The sequence below is a fragment of the Fistularia commersonii genome, chromosome 30 (assembly GCF_037954325.1).
Source record: "Fistularia commersonii isolate RoL2024-O1a breed Wild chromosome 30, RoL_Fcom_v1.0, whole genome shotgun sequence".
Classification (NCBI taxonomy): Eukaryota; Metazoa; Chordata; class Actinopteri; order Syngnathiformes; family Fistulariidae; genus Fistularia; species Fistularia commersonii.
Genome location: NC_141313.1, coordinates 1,284,896 through 1,297,642, shown reverse-complemented (window position 1 = coordinate 1,297,642; position 12,747 = coordinate 1,284,896). Strand labels below are relative to the sequence as shown.

At 44.6% G+C, this 12,747-nt stretch overlaps 1 protein-coding gene across 2 annotated transcripts in view; it reads left to right on the top strand.

Moving 5' to 3' along the window:
• The window catches only part of gabbr1b (gamma-aminobutyric acid (GABA) B receptor, 1b), a 170,534-nt gene that overhangs the window by 64,336 nt on the left and 93,451 nt on the right, over window positions 1-12,747 (top strand). The window lies entirely within an intron of this gene.

The following is a 12,747-nucleotide window of genomic DNA, read 5'->3' as shown; positions in this document are numbered from 1 at the left end:
ACAAAATAGCATCTTTTGCGGGATGACCTGGTTTGGAATGTGAAAAGGTGAAGGTAAACAAAGCGGGGAAACCTGTTGGATCTCAGGTGGAAGTTACCAGGTCTGGTTCTGGCCTACGGACATCGCTGTCTTGTGGACCGAAGAGTCCTGAAGTGGTGTCCCTCCTGTGTTGGGCCACCCGTTTGTGCAGAGCCATTAGCATAACAACCGTCCTTGCACCCGATTTCCGCGGCTCAACTCCGTTCCATTTATAACCACCGTGGCCTGGAGACGCCCAAAACCCCGGCAGGTATATTTGGAAACTCAACTCCCCATCGGAGTCCCAGAGGCCTCTGGGCTGAAACGCCTTCAAGGGAACAAATTCAAGTCCAGTGGCCTCGACAAGAAGGTTTGGACAAGAAAACAGGAAGTAGTGGTTTAGTCTCTGACGAGTGAACGGATGCCGGTCCTGCCGGCACCACTAGGCCGCAGTGTTGTTCCGTATCTCGGGATGTTTCGGAGCCTCTCCTGCGTCCGCCCTTCTCTGGAAGTCATTTCCAAAGGAGGCGGTCCACCTGTCAGACGCTTTCACGCTCAGGAAGGAAAAAGACCCCCGACGTCTCCTGCTAAATTTACCGACTCCTTAAACGTCCTCTTCTAGTCAGAACCGTCCCTTCTTCTGCTGGGTAGAACTTGAGGTGCTGGTTGGACGGCTTAGCGGTTAGCGCTTCCGTTAGCCTCGCGGCTAGAAGGTCCCCGGTTGGATTCCCGTAGAGGACCGTGTGGATCCTCCATGTTCTCCCTGTGTCTGCTGGGGTTCCTCAGGGTTCTCCGGGTTCCTCCTGCACTCCAAACACAAGCAGGAGGTTCAGTGGAGACCCTCGGATCGTCCAGATTTGCTAACGGTTGAACCCAATAATCAATCTCCAATAATGGAGATAATCAACGGATGAATAAACGAATGTTTCCCTCCTGATGCCAGTGTGTCGTCAAGGAAGGTGTTATTTTTTTCCACTATATAATCTAAATCACAGATAAATCTCTGCGCCGTGATAGCGAACGCAATCGCACAACTGTGTGTGTGTGTGAGATAAAGACGTTTGACTAGAGCAATGCTTGGAGTGTGTCTTCGCTTCAGCACACTAGCATGTCGTCATGGAGATAAGCTGGTGTGTGTGATGGTGTTCTAGAGTGTGTCAGAGATGTTCAGGTGAGCAGCTCGGTGACGTCGGGGGGGTCTTAGGCTGAGCCGACATATGCAGAGTGTGTGTGTGTGTGTGTGTGTGTGTGTGTGTGTGTGTGTGTGTGTGTGTGAGGAACACAGGAAGAGACATTGATTTGTGTCTCATCTCGGTGGCGGAGGGTCGGGTTGTTGCTCCTTCAGTCATTGAATGAATGAATAAATATTCCAAAATGGTGCATTTATGCTCAATTTCTAAATCTGAATATTACCTCTATTGTTACTATTATTTAAGCAGCGTAAATAATCATGATATATTTCCCATGTGAATGAAAAGGTGAATTTTTGTCTGTCTCTAATGTGTGAATGAGAGGATGAATTTTGTTTGTCTCAATTTAATGTGTGAATGAGAGGCTGAATGGTTTTGTCTCTGGGTTGTGAATGAAATGGTGATTTTGTTTGTCTCTATTCAATGTGTGAATGAGAGGGTGAATTTTGTTTTTCTCTAATGTGTGAATGAAATTGTGAATTTTGTCTGTCTCTATATGTGAATGAGAGGGTGAATGGTTGCATGTCTCTATGTGACGTGTGAATGAGATGGTGAATTTTTTCTCTAATTTATGAATGAAAGGGTGAAATTTTTTGACTCTACTTGATGTGTGAATAAAATGGTGAATTGTCTGTCTCTATATGTGAATGAGAGGGTGAATGGTTGCATGTCTCTATGACATGTGAATTAGAGGGTGAATTTTGTTTGTCTCTATTAAATGTGAGAATGAAATGGTGAATTTTCATTTGACTATTTGTGAATGAGAGGGTGACTTTTTTTGTCTCTTATGTGAAAGACAAAACCATTCACCCTCTTCAATGTGACGTGTGAATGAAAGGGTGAATTGTTAGTTTACATTGAGTGTTTGAATGAAAGGGTGAATTGTTGTCAGTCTACACTGAGTGTGTGAATGAGAGGGTGAATGTTTGTATCCGAACATGGCAACGCTTCTCGACCAATCACAGCACAGCAACCCCCCCCCCTTCCCACAGAGCAACTTAAGAATGAATAAGTGAATGTTCATTAACCCCCTTTCTCATGCAAAAAATGGATATTAATGTTTTTTTTTTCGCACGGCGTCGCGGTGCGTTCAATGACCTTCCGTTATTCGTGACGCCGGAAGCGAGTGATTAAAAATAAAAGTTGCACGTTTGTTTCACCTGCCTGATTAAAACAGTAGGTTATATTTTGTTTCATTTGTTTTATTTATCTTAAAAGATACCTTTTTTTTTTTTTCAGGAAATTAACTTGATTGTTTTCGGCGCGGCGAGAAAAAAGCGGCGCCGAAATTAGCATTAAATCATCCAGAATAATGAAATAAAAACGATTAAGAATCAACGCAATTGACCTTGAAATAATCTGCATGGAATTTATCTAAACGTTCTCCACATATCTACGCCGGGTTCCTCAGGGTTCTCCTGAATCCAAAACCGTGGAGGATCTTCATCCACCCCAAACCGCGCGGACGTGCGCGTTGTTAATTCAATTTAAAAAAAAAAGAAAAATCCCCCTGAACGATCCTAAAATGAGTCAAATGTGGCTTTTCTGAAAGACTTGGCCAAACATCTGCTCTCATATCCAGATGTTCCTCCTGGTCCTCAGACGCTTACCGGCTGGTCCACGTTAATGCTGGATTTATTGAAGGCCTGGAGCTGCAGCAGACGTTAGCATCTTTATTTTATTCTTCTCATTGCTGTTGTTGTTTAGTTTTGGTCTATTTTCATCCTTACTATCTTTTTTTTTCCTTTATGTTGTCCATCCTGATGATGTTGTTGTTCTCTCTGGTTTCTATTTATGTTATGGATGCCTTTCACATTTTCTAAATGTTTCTCATATTTATATTCACATTTATTGATACTTATAACTGTTACGCTGCTGTGAAAAAAGAATTTCCCCGATTGGGATCGATAAAGTTTCTCTTGAAATAACTCAATAAATCTGTGTACATATATTGGCCTCACTTGTCCATAAATAAATATAAATGAAAAAATAAAAAGTAAATAAAATATTAATAAAAATATCTGAATTAGTCTGTGTACATATACAGGCCACACTTGTCTATAAATAAAAAAATGTATGAATAAAATCTTAATTAAAACAACAAAATAAATCTGTGTATATATATATATATATATATATATATATATATAGGCCACGCTTGTCTATAAATGAATGTAAATAAAATGTAAATATAACAAAGAAATAAAATATTAATAACTAAATAAGTCTTTATGTACATAAATAGGCCGCACTTGTCAATAAATAAAAGTATATAAAATAATAACTAAATTAGCCTATGTGTACGTATATAGGCCACACTTGTCATAAATAAAAAAATATATAAATATAAATAAAATCTTGAAACAAAATAAATCTGTGTGCATATATATATAGGCCACGCTTGTCTATAAATGAATATAAATAAAAGTAAATAAAATATAAATATAACAAAGAAATAAAATATTAATAACTAAATAGATCTATGTGTACATAAATAGGCCGCATTTGTCACTAAATAAAAGTAAATAAAATATAAAATATTAATAAAATAACTAAATTAGCCTATGTGTACATATATAAGCCCCACTTGTCTAAGTAAAAAAAAATATCGATATAAATAAAATCTGAATTAAAACAAAATAAATCTGTGTGTGTACATATACATATATATATATATAGATTTAGGCCAAGCTTGTCTATAAATAAAAGTAAATAAAATGTAGATATAACAAAGAAATAAAATATTAATAACTAAATAAACCTGTGTCCATAAGTAAGCTGCATTTGTCACTAAATAAAAGTAAATAAAATATCAATAAATATAACTAAATAAATCTATGTGTACATATACAGGCTACACCAGCCTATAAGCCGCAGGCGTCCAAGATATTTACACACTTTTAATTAAATACGTATCGGTGACATCCACGTACTGGAAATGCTTTTTCTTAACACGTCTGATGAAAAAGATGAATAATAAATAAGAAAAGGAAAAGTTCATCCATCCATCCCTGCTTTTTCCTACTGTGTCCTGACCTTCCAAAGCCTCAGAATTTCACGCTTGTTTCATTGATCTGATGTGACCGGGCTAAATCTTTTTGCGGCGCGAAGCATGTTAGCTCAAAAAAAACATAAATTAGCCGAATGGTTGTTTGAGGCATGTGGAAAAAGTAGCGTTTTACAATCCCGGAAATGACGGTAGATAATCTAACTTCCTCTTCCTGAAGAGCAGAAGGAGCATCTTCTGCTCCAGAGAAACACCTTCTGGCCATATCGTCGCTTCAACCGTCAAACGTGACACACATCGTGTTCGTCCAGACGAGTCCGAAACCTGGAATTAGCCACTTGAGGCCGGAGTGTGTTGCGTCGTCGGCAACGACGCAGAGGTGTGTGTTTACATGTTCTGCCTGTCGGGAAACACACACCTCATGTATTTTACAGCGAGCGAGCAGCGTGGAAAAGGGTTGCAGCGCTAGCTTGGCGCGGTGTGTGTGTGTGTGTGTGTGTGTGTGTGTGTGTGTGTGTGTGTGTGTGTGTGTGTGTGTGTGTGCTTCACCCCTTAAGGGAGGAGCAGGAAATCCTCTTGAATCCCCGCTCGGAGTAACCGGTTGGCGGTCCAATCCCCGAGGCAGGCGATCCGCCATGCTCACAGTTAGCTTGTTGAAGTTAGCAGTTTGCCTTTTGATGTTGAATTCCTCAAAAGCAGACAAAGTCATATTAGACACACACGGTTGTTTCGTGTTTCAGTGGAAAAATAATCCAATTTCAGCTTCTCCTGAAATCGGCGGCCCTCGCTGTCAAGGTTCCTTTTTGTCAGTTACAATCGCCATTTTTGAAACGGGCCGGAAAGGGTCACACGATGCCCTTTGACCCTCGTGACAAGGGGTCAAACTTTGGCATAGTGAAAGTCTGGTCACAGGTCGGCTGCCATCTTCTGGTGAGATATAAAATAGTTCAGACAGGAGCTCTGGTATTGTATGAAGAAGTCTGGAGTGGCAGAGAAGTATGTCAGACTGGTGCAGGACATGTATGCTCGCTGTGAGACAGTTGTGCGGTGTGCTGTAGGGGTAACAGAGAAGTTCAAAGTGGAGGTGGGACTCCATCAGGGATCAGCTCTGAGCCCCTTCTTGTTTGCAGTGATGATGGACAGGCTGACAGATGAGGTTAGACAGGAATCTCCATGGACCATGATGACATTGTGATCTGTTGTGAGAGCAGAGAACAAGTAGAGAAACATCTAGAGAGGTGGAGGTATGCTCTGGAAATGAGACGATGTAAGGTTAGTTGCAGCAAGACAGAATATATGTGTGTGAATGAGAGGAACTCCGGTGGAATGGTGAGGCTACAGGGAGTGGAGATCAAGAAGCTGGAGGATTTGAGGTACTTGGGGTCAACAGTCCAGAGAGCAGAAGAGTGTGGAAAAGAGATAAAGTGACGGGTTCAAGTAGGCTTGAATGGATGAAAAAAAGTGTCAGGGATACAAAGAGATAGAAGAACATCAGTCAGAAGGAAAGGACAGGTGGAGGAGACGGTGGTGAGATGGTCTGCAAACAGAGACAATGACCAAAAGACAGGAGGCAGAGCAGGAGGTTGCAGAGATGAAGATGTCGAGGTTCTCTTTGGGAGCGACCAGGGTGGAGAGGATCAGGAATGAGTCCATCAGAGGAATGGCTCATGTTTTACGTTCTGGACATGGACTGAGATGGTCGGGATAGTGAATACATTGGTAGACGGATGCTGGAATTGGAGGTCTGGAAGAAGACTAAAGAGAAGATCGATGGACGTCGTGAGAGAGTATTTGAAGGTAGTTGGTGTGAGAGAGGAGGATCCAGAGAACAGGGTTAGATGGAGAAGGTGGATTCCCTTTGGATACTCCTGAAGGGAACAGCTCAAAAGAAAAGAAGAATTGGTCACAGGGGTACAGGACATGTATGACCGAGACAAAGTGACGATTAAGATGGTTTGGACATGAACACTCCTCTGTTCATGTCCAAACCATGGTGACGCTCTGGGTAGAAGGTTTCTGGGTGTGGAGCTGCCAGGTAGGAAGTCTAGAGGAAGACCAAAGAGAAGATGGATGGACGTCATGAGAGAGGATATGAAGGTAGTTTGTGTGAGAGAGGACACAGAGAATAGGGTTAGATGGAGAAAGTGGATTGGCTGTGGAAACTCCTGAAGGGAAAAGCCCAAAGGAGAAGAACAGCATTGTGTTTCGTACTGTGGTCAACAGTCTGGCAGCTGCAAAGTACTGATTCTCCAACAGAGGCTTCGGACCGCTGGAAATATGAACAAGGGCCACATTTGGCTCGCGGGCCGGACTTTGCCTTTTGTTGTATAGATTCATGAAACATGACGGGAAATATTTCAAGCTTTTATTTCTGTATGATCCGGACTTCATGCAGCAATTCATGCAAAAGGAGGCCCAATGAATTATGTGGCGCATAGAAATGAACTTACTTTTCTTAAACCTAACATTTCTGGCCAAAATATCCTTTATTTCTTTTATCAAATTTTCCGGGACAATGATTGTGGTTTTTCATCGTCCGTCAAGACATGAAATAAATATTCCAATTTTTCCATCTGTACCTGAAAATATATATTTAACAAACACCAGTTTTGCAAATTAAAATGCACAAATACCAACAAAATATCTCGGAAATTTTGAGTAAAAGCGGGCTTGTAAGGAAACACGCGACTCGTGTATTTTACACGTAAGCAGCATGAAGGCGTGGAAGTGGATTACCATCCCGTTACATTGGCATGGAAAATGATCCGTGTGTGTGTGTGTGTGTGTGTGTGTTTTGACAAATTTTGATGACAAATGAATTGCATCGTGAACAATGCAGGTACATGATGTCGAACTTCCGTGCAGTAGCGGTCTGGATGAACATGTAGCCTAGCCGCAGTGTGAAGAAGGTCCACGGAGCGTCCTTGCAAAGAGGCTCCGGAGCTCCGGCGCCGATGTCATTTCAGAGGCTATCTGAGGCTAACAGATGCTATCTTAGCTAGATGCTAGGGAGCCATGCTAATGCACACCCTGAGCACGGATGTATAATGGAACAGAGCTTCCATTACCTCCATGTGAGAAACACCTCGGTCACATCACGGTACAAGGAAAGGTTGAATGGCAGCTTCCCCAAACAGCTTGGAAACATTAAAAACAGTAACATTTTGATGTTTTCATTTGAATTTCTGCGCTGGAATTCAGCAACATCACGTTGACAAAACATGGAGTGAACTTCAACCCGCCATCTGATCAACAGCTAATTATAGGATTATTGGAAAGAAAGTTAGCATCATTTCTGGACTATTAGGCGCGCCTGAATATAAGCCGCACCTGCTAACAAGAACTAAATGAATCTGTGTACATATATAATGAAATACATCGCGGTAACATCCACCAATACTGGCAATGCTTTTTTTTCTGAACGCTGGTTGTAACACGGCTGATGAAAAAGATGAATAATAAATAAGACAAGGAAAAGTCCATCCCCGCTTTGTCCTCTTGTTCTTCCTTCTGCTCACTGAAACCGTTAAAGTCGTCTTCCTCGGTGTCGGAACGACCTCAGAATTTCACGTTTCATCGATCCGATGTTACCTGGCTAAATGTTTCGGCGACGTGTAGCTCGTTAGCTCCCCTAAAAAAATCCATAAATCAGCCGCATCGTTGTTGAAAGCGTGGGGGAAAAAAAAGAAGCGGGAAATACGGTGCTCAGAAAGAAGGAAAATATCTAAACAAAGCTGGAATGAAAGCGCCAAAAGGTGTCCGAAGCAAATGAATGGGCTTCATGTCGACTCAAACGGAAAAGTAAAACATTTATGCAAAAAAACGGCAAAGCTGAAACTCCACATGACGTGTCCTTGTGTGGAGGGGGTGGATTCTCCTGCAGAAGATGCTTAGATGGAGGGAGAAGACACAGCGGTGGAGATGAGATGGGGAGGAGGAGGGGTTCGAAGTGATCGATAGAATGTTAAATCGAATCGTGCCACGATGGAAAGTCACTATTACCGGACGTGTTTGCGAAGAACCTTCATTCTGCGCCGGCTGCATCGTCCAGGTCAGCAGATAAGCGACCGCTGCTGCGTCGGCAGGAAGAGCCGGTGAAGCCGCAGAGTTTAAATGTGTTATGACAGGAATAAAGTTGAGATGCTCAACAAAAAAAAAAGTCCAGCGTGTTTCTCTCCGCGGACCTTGGACAGTTAGCGGAGGTTCTTTGGGTGATGCTCAGAGCTTCTGCAGCAGGTACAGGGAGTGGAAAGGTGATGAGCCTCACAATGAAGCTAGGTTTAGAGGAGCGGCACCACAGATGCCAGGTTTTGCTTTGAGAGTGCTGATGGAGAAGGTCAGTGAAGGTCAGGAGCTTCGTTGTGTCTTTGTGGGTTTCATAAAAGTGTGCAGCGGGAGTTGCAAAGAAGTATGTTAGACTGGTGCGGGACATGTATGCCCGCTGCAGTCGGAGTTTCAGGTGGGCTCCAGGTGCACCTGGGACCGATCAAGGACTGCTCCTGGTCCCGTTCTTGTTGCTGCGGTGATGGACAGGCTGTCGGAGAAGGTCAGACATGGATCTCCATGCTTGAAGGTGACATTGCAATCCATGGAGGAACAACTCGAGAGGTGGAGGTATGCTCCAGGAGGTGAGCCACAGTAAGACCGAATACATGTCTGTGAGGAAGAGGAATGCAAGGGAAGGAGTTGAGGAAGGTGTAGGAGTTCAGATGTTTTGGGTCAACTGCTGGAGAAGACTGTCACAGGGTTATCCATGACAGAAGACCACCAGCAAGGGTCAAGAGAAAGGTGTACATCTTCTGGACGGTCAGACGGTGGTGGCTCTGACCAGAAGACGGGAGGAGGAGGTCGAGATGAAGACGCTGAGTGGACAGGATGAGCACTTCAGGAGCACTTCAGAAGAACGGCCCGGGTCAATCGTGGAGAACCTAGAGAAACCCGGATCTTCACCCTTTTGTTAAGAGCACATCTAATGACATCGAACGTCAGTCTTACATACTCCCGTCTCAAAGTATCTCCCCGCTTTGGTCCCGACCCGAGCAGCTCCTTTCGTTGTTCAGAAGTGTCTGGTATGACCCGAGCAGCTTGTCAGGTAAGCGTCTGATGCAGCGGAGTGTTTGCCCGCTGTCCCGCACCCCCGAGTTGTTATTAATGCTATGATTTATTGGTCCGTCAAACGCGTTGCCTCTCATCGCGCTGAGACGGCGGAGGTTGAGCGCAGGTTAAGTGCCTCGCCTGAGGGCAGAACACTCGAGGTCTGAGTTGAATGCCAATGTCCGGAGTTGCCTCGGGTTCTCGGCACACCGCAGCTCCGCTCCGACCTTAGCATGCCGAGATTACGCGAGATCTACGCTTGCTATGCGAAAACGCACCGAAGACAAAGCAAAGCTGTGTTCGGGATCAAGTGGTAGCTTGTGGTGGAGTTCTTGATGGGACGGCACCCGTATGGAGACCTGAAGGGGGCCTTCGCTTTTCAGTTGCTGGAGCAGATGTTCCTCCTGGGTGCCATCACTGTGAATGTGGAGTCCAGTGTGAAGCGTGATCTCAGCAGGGACCATGTGTGTGAATGAGAGGAACTCTGGTGGAACGGTGAGGCTGCAGGGAGTGGAGATCAAGATGGTGGAGGAGTTCAAGTACTCAGGGTCAACAGTCCAGATTGTAGGAGAGTGTGGAAAAGAGATAAAGAAGCTGGTCCAAAGAGGTTGGAATGGGTGGAGAAAAGTGTCAGGGGTACCAAGAGATAGAAGACGAGCAGCCTGAATGAAAGGAAAGGTGGAGGAGATGGTGGTGAGATGATCTACAAACAGACAATGACCCAAAGGCAGGAGGCAGAACTAGAGGTTGCAGAGATGAAGATGTCGAGGTTCTCTTTGGGAGCGACCAGGATGGAGATGATCAGGAAGGAGTCCATCAGAGGGCACGTGGTAGATGTTCTGGACAGAGACTGAGATGGTCGGGATGGTGAATGGATTGGTCGACAGGTGCTGGAATTGGAGGTCTTGAGGAGACCAAAGAGAAGATTGATGGACGTCGTGAGTTGGTGTGAGAGAGGAGGAACGAGAGAAAACAGGGTTGGATGGAGAAGGTGGATTTGCTGTAGAGACCCCTGAAGGGAAAAGCCCAAAGGAGAAGAAGAATTTGTCATAGGGGTGCAGGACATGTATGACTGAGATGTTTGGACATTTGAACATGAACACTCCTCTGGTGAAGAGGACCATGGAGAAGATCCGAGTAGCTTTCTGAAGGTGGAGCTGCCGGGCAGGAGGTCCTGAGAAAGACCAAAGAGAAGATGGATGGACGTCGTGAGATATGAAGGTAGTTGGTATGGAGATTGCAAATGGCAAAAATAGGATTGTAGGGTTAGCAGTGACTCACGGATAAAAATGGGATTTTCGTTGCTTCGCCTCCGAGTTGGAGAAAAGAACCAATGAGAAGATCCGAGCGTTTAGCGAGAGGCCGGACTGTTGAATACATCACTGCCTTTCTGTGCCGGAACTGCTTTTTAATGAATACAGGAATTAGCTGGAAAAAGCTCGGCCCAAATTTAGCCTCCGATCACTTTGCAGATATCTTATATCAGTAACGACCTGACACTTTTTCCTCCTGCAGAACTTTTAAACCCCGTCCTCCTGGTGCTTTGCTTAAATCCAGTATTTCATCTTCACCCTCCCAGAAGGTGTCGGCCAAACGGGAATCGCAAGGACGGAAACCGAAGCGTCCCCGTTTCACGCCCGGCATGGCAACATGTTGCAGTTCGTCCGGTATAATCACGTCTTACGAAGCGGGACATTTAATCTGTCCGACCATCAGGTCAGGAATTGGGTTTTTCTCAACGAAGCGAAGCTCTCTAAACCAGGGGGCGGCAACCTTTAACATCCAAAGAGCCATTTGGACCCGGATTCCTCGGAAAAGAAAACACCGGGAGCCGCAATTACTTTTTGACGTCTAAAATAAAGGTACCGCTGTATATATTGCTTTTTATTACCTTTACGCTTTGTATAAACAAGTGTGTTGCTTCTGAAATTCACAAAGTATTACGGAGAAAATTACATTTTATTTATGTCATGAACTCATTTTGAGCTTTGGGCTTTCAGAGCGTGTAGCGGAGCCTTGACCTGAATATTAAAAATAAATCGGGAAAAAAATCACTGCGTCAGTAAACAATAAAAAATAAATATTTGCAAAATATCTCCATAAATATTTATTTTACCTGGTTTATGGGACTTCTGCTCCTGAACTTCTGCGCACAGCATCTGCAAATCTGGACTTTACCGGCTTCCGCGAGTGTGACGTTATTTTGAGCGGCGAAAAATAATAATTTGATTTAATATTTCAAGATCACAATAATCTTCCAACTTAGAACTAAAAGTTAAAAAAAAGGAATTAACACAAATGAAATACACTTCAATTGAATATTTAAAATTTATTTTCCGGAGCCGCGGGTTGCCGACCCCTGGTCTAGAAGAACCTTCACTGACCGCCTTCACTGCGAGATGCTGGTCTGCAGCTTCTGCCTCCACCCGGCGGGCAAATGTGAAGCGCTTGGATGAACGTCTGACTGTGATTGCAGTCAACTAGCCGCGGCGTGAAGGCTGAAAACAAGTCAAAGGTTCATCGCCGATCGCCAAGTGAAGTCGAGATGAAAAGCGCAAATCAAGGGAAACCTTTGGGTGAATCTTGAACCTGCGGTGTTTTCCGCGAACCCTTCGGCTGCACGAGGACGTGTTTGACCTCGTTGATGTCCACGACGGTCCAGGATGTTCTGGCCTCAAACCTCAAAGCGCTTGAGATTGTAGCTGAAGATGTGGAGGACGGAGGTGATCGGGAACGAGTCCACTTGCTAGACGTTCTGGAGTCGGACTCTGATAGTTTGGAGACCTGGCCGGAGGAGGGGTGGTTGACGATCCGAGTAGAAGGATACTGAAGTTGGAACCTGACCAGGAGGTTGCAGAGGAGAGGGTTAGATGTTCGGCTAAACAGCAGGAGAAGCTGAAGAGATGTTTACCTGGCCTTTAGCGGGCGGTGGGAGTTCATACCGCACCTGTACTTCTGCACCTGAACTGAGTTCCCTCCGGCATCCGTCGCGTTTTTTGGACTCTTTGACGAATTCACAGCGCATTTGTTAATATTGCATGTGTTTCCAAAGCCCCAGATTCCCTCCAGGCTCCGTTTGCATTATTACCTAATCTGGTGGATGTAGCTCCGGGGCCCTTCCTCTCCCCATTGTGTTGGTCTATAAGCCGCTTCCCTGGCAGCTTTTACTCTCCAGCTGTGAACGTCTCCGCTCGCTCCCGCATCTCATCGAACCATATGGAAGCGCAGGAAATCCTCCTCGTGATACTTTCTCTGTTAACATTTCAGCTTTGGCTCAAAGCAAAAAAATCCCCCGGAGAAAAGACTCTCACAACCCGCCCGGAAAAAAAACCGGGGAGCTCACACATCCAAGATGTTATATTTGTGTTTGTTAAACCGGGCTCACGATGCCAAGCGTCGCTTCCTTCTCGGGTTTTTGAGGACGTCGAGCCGGCGCGC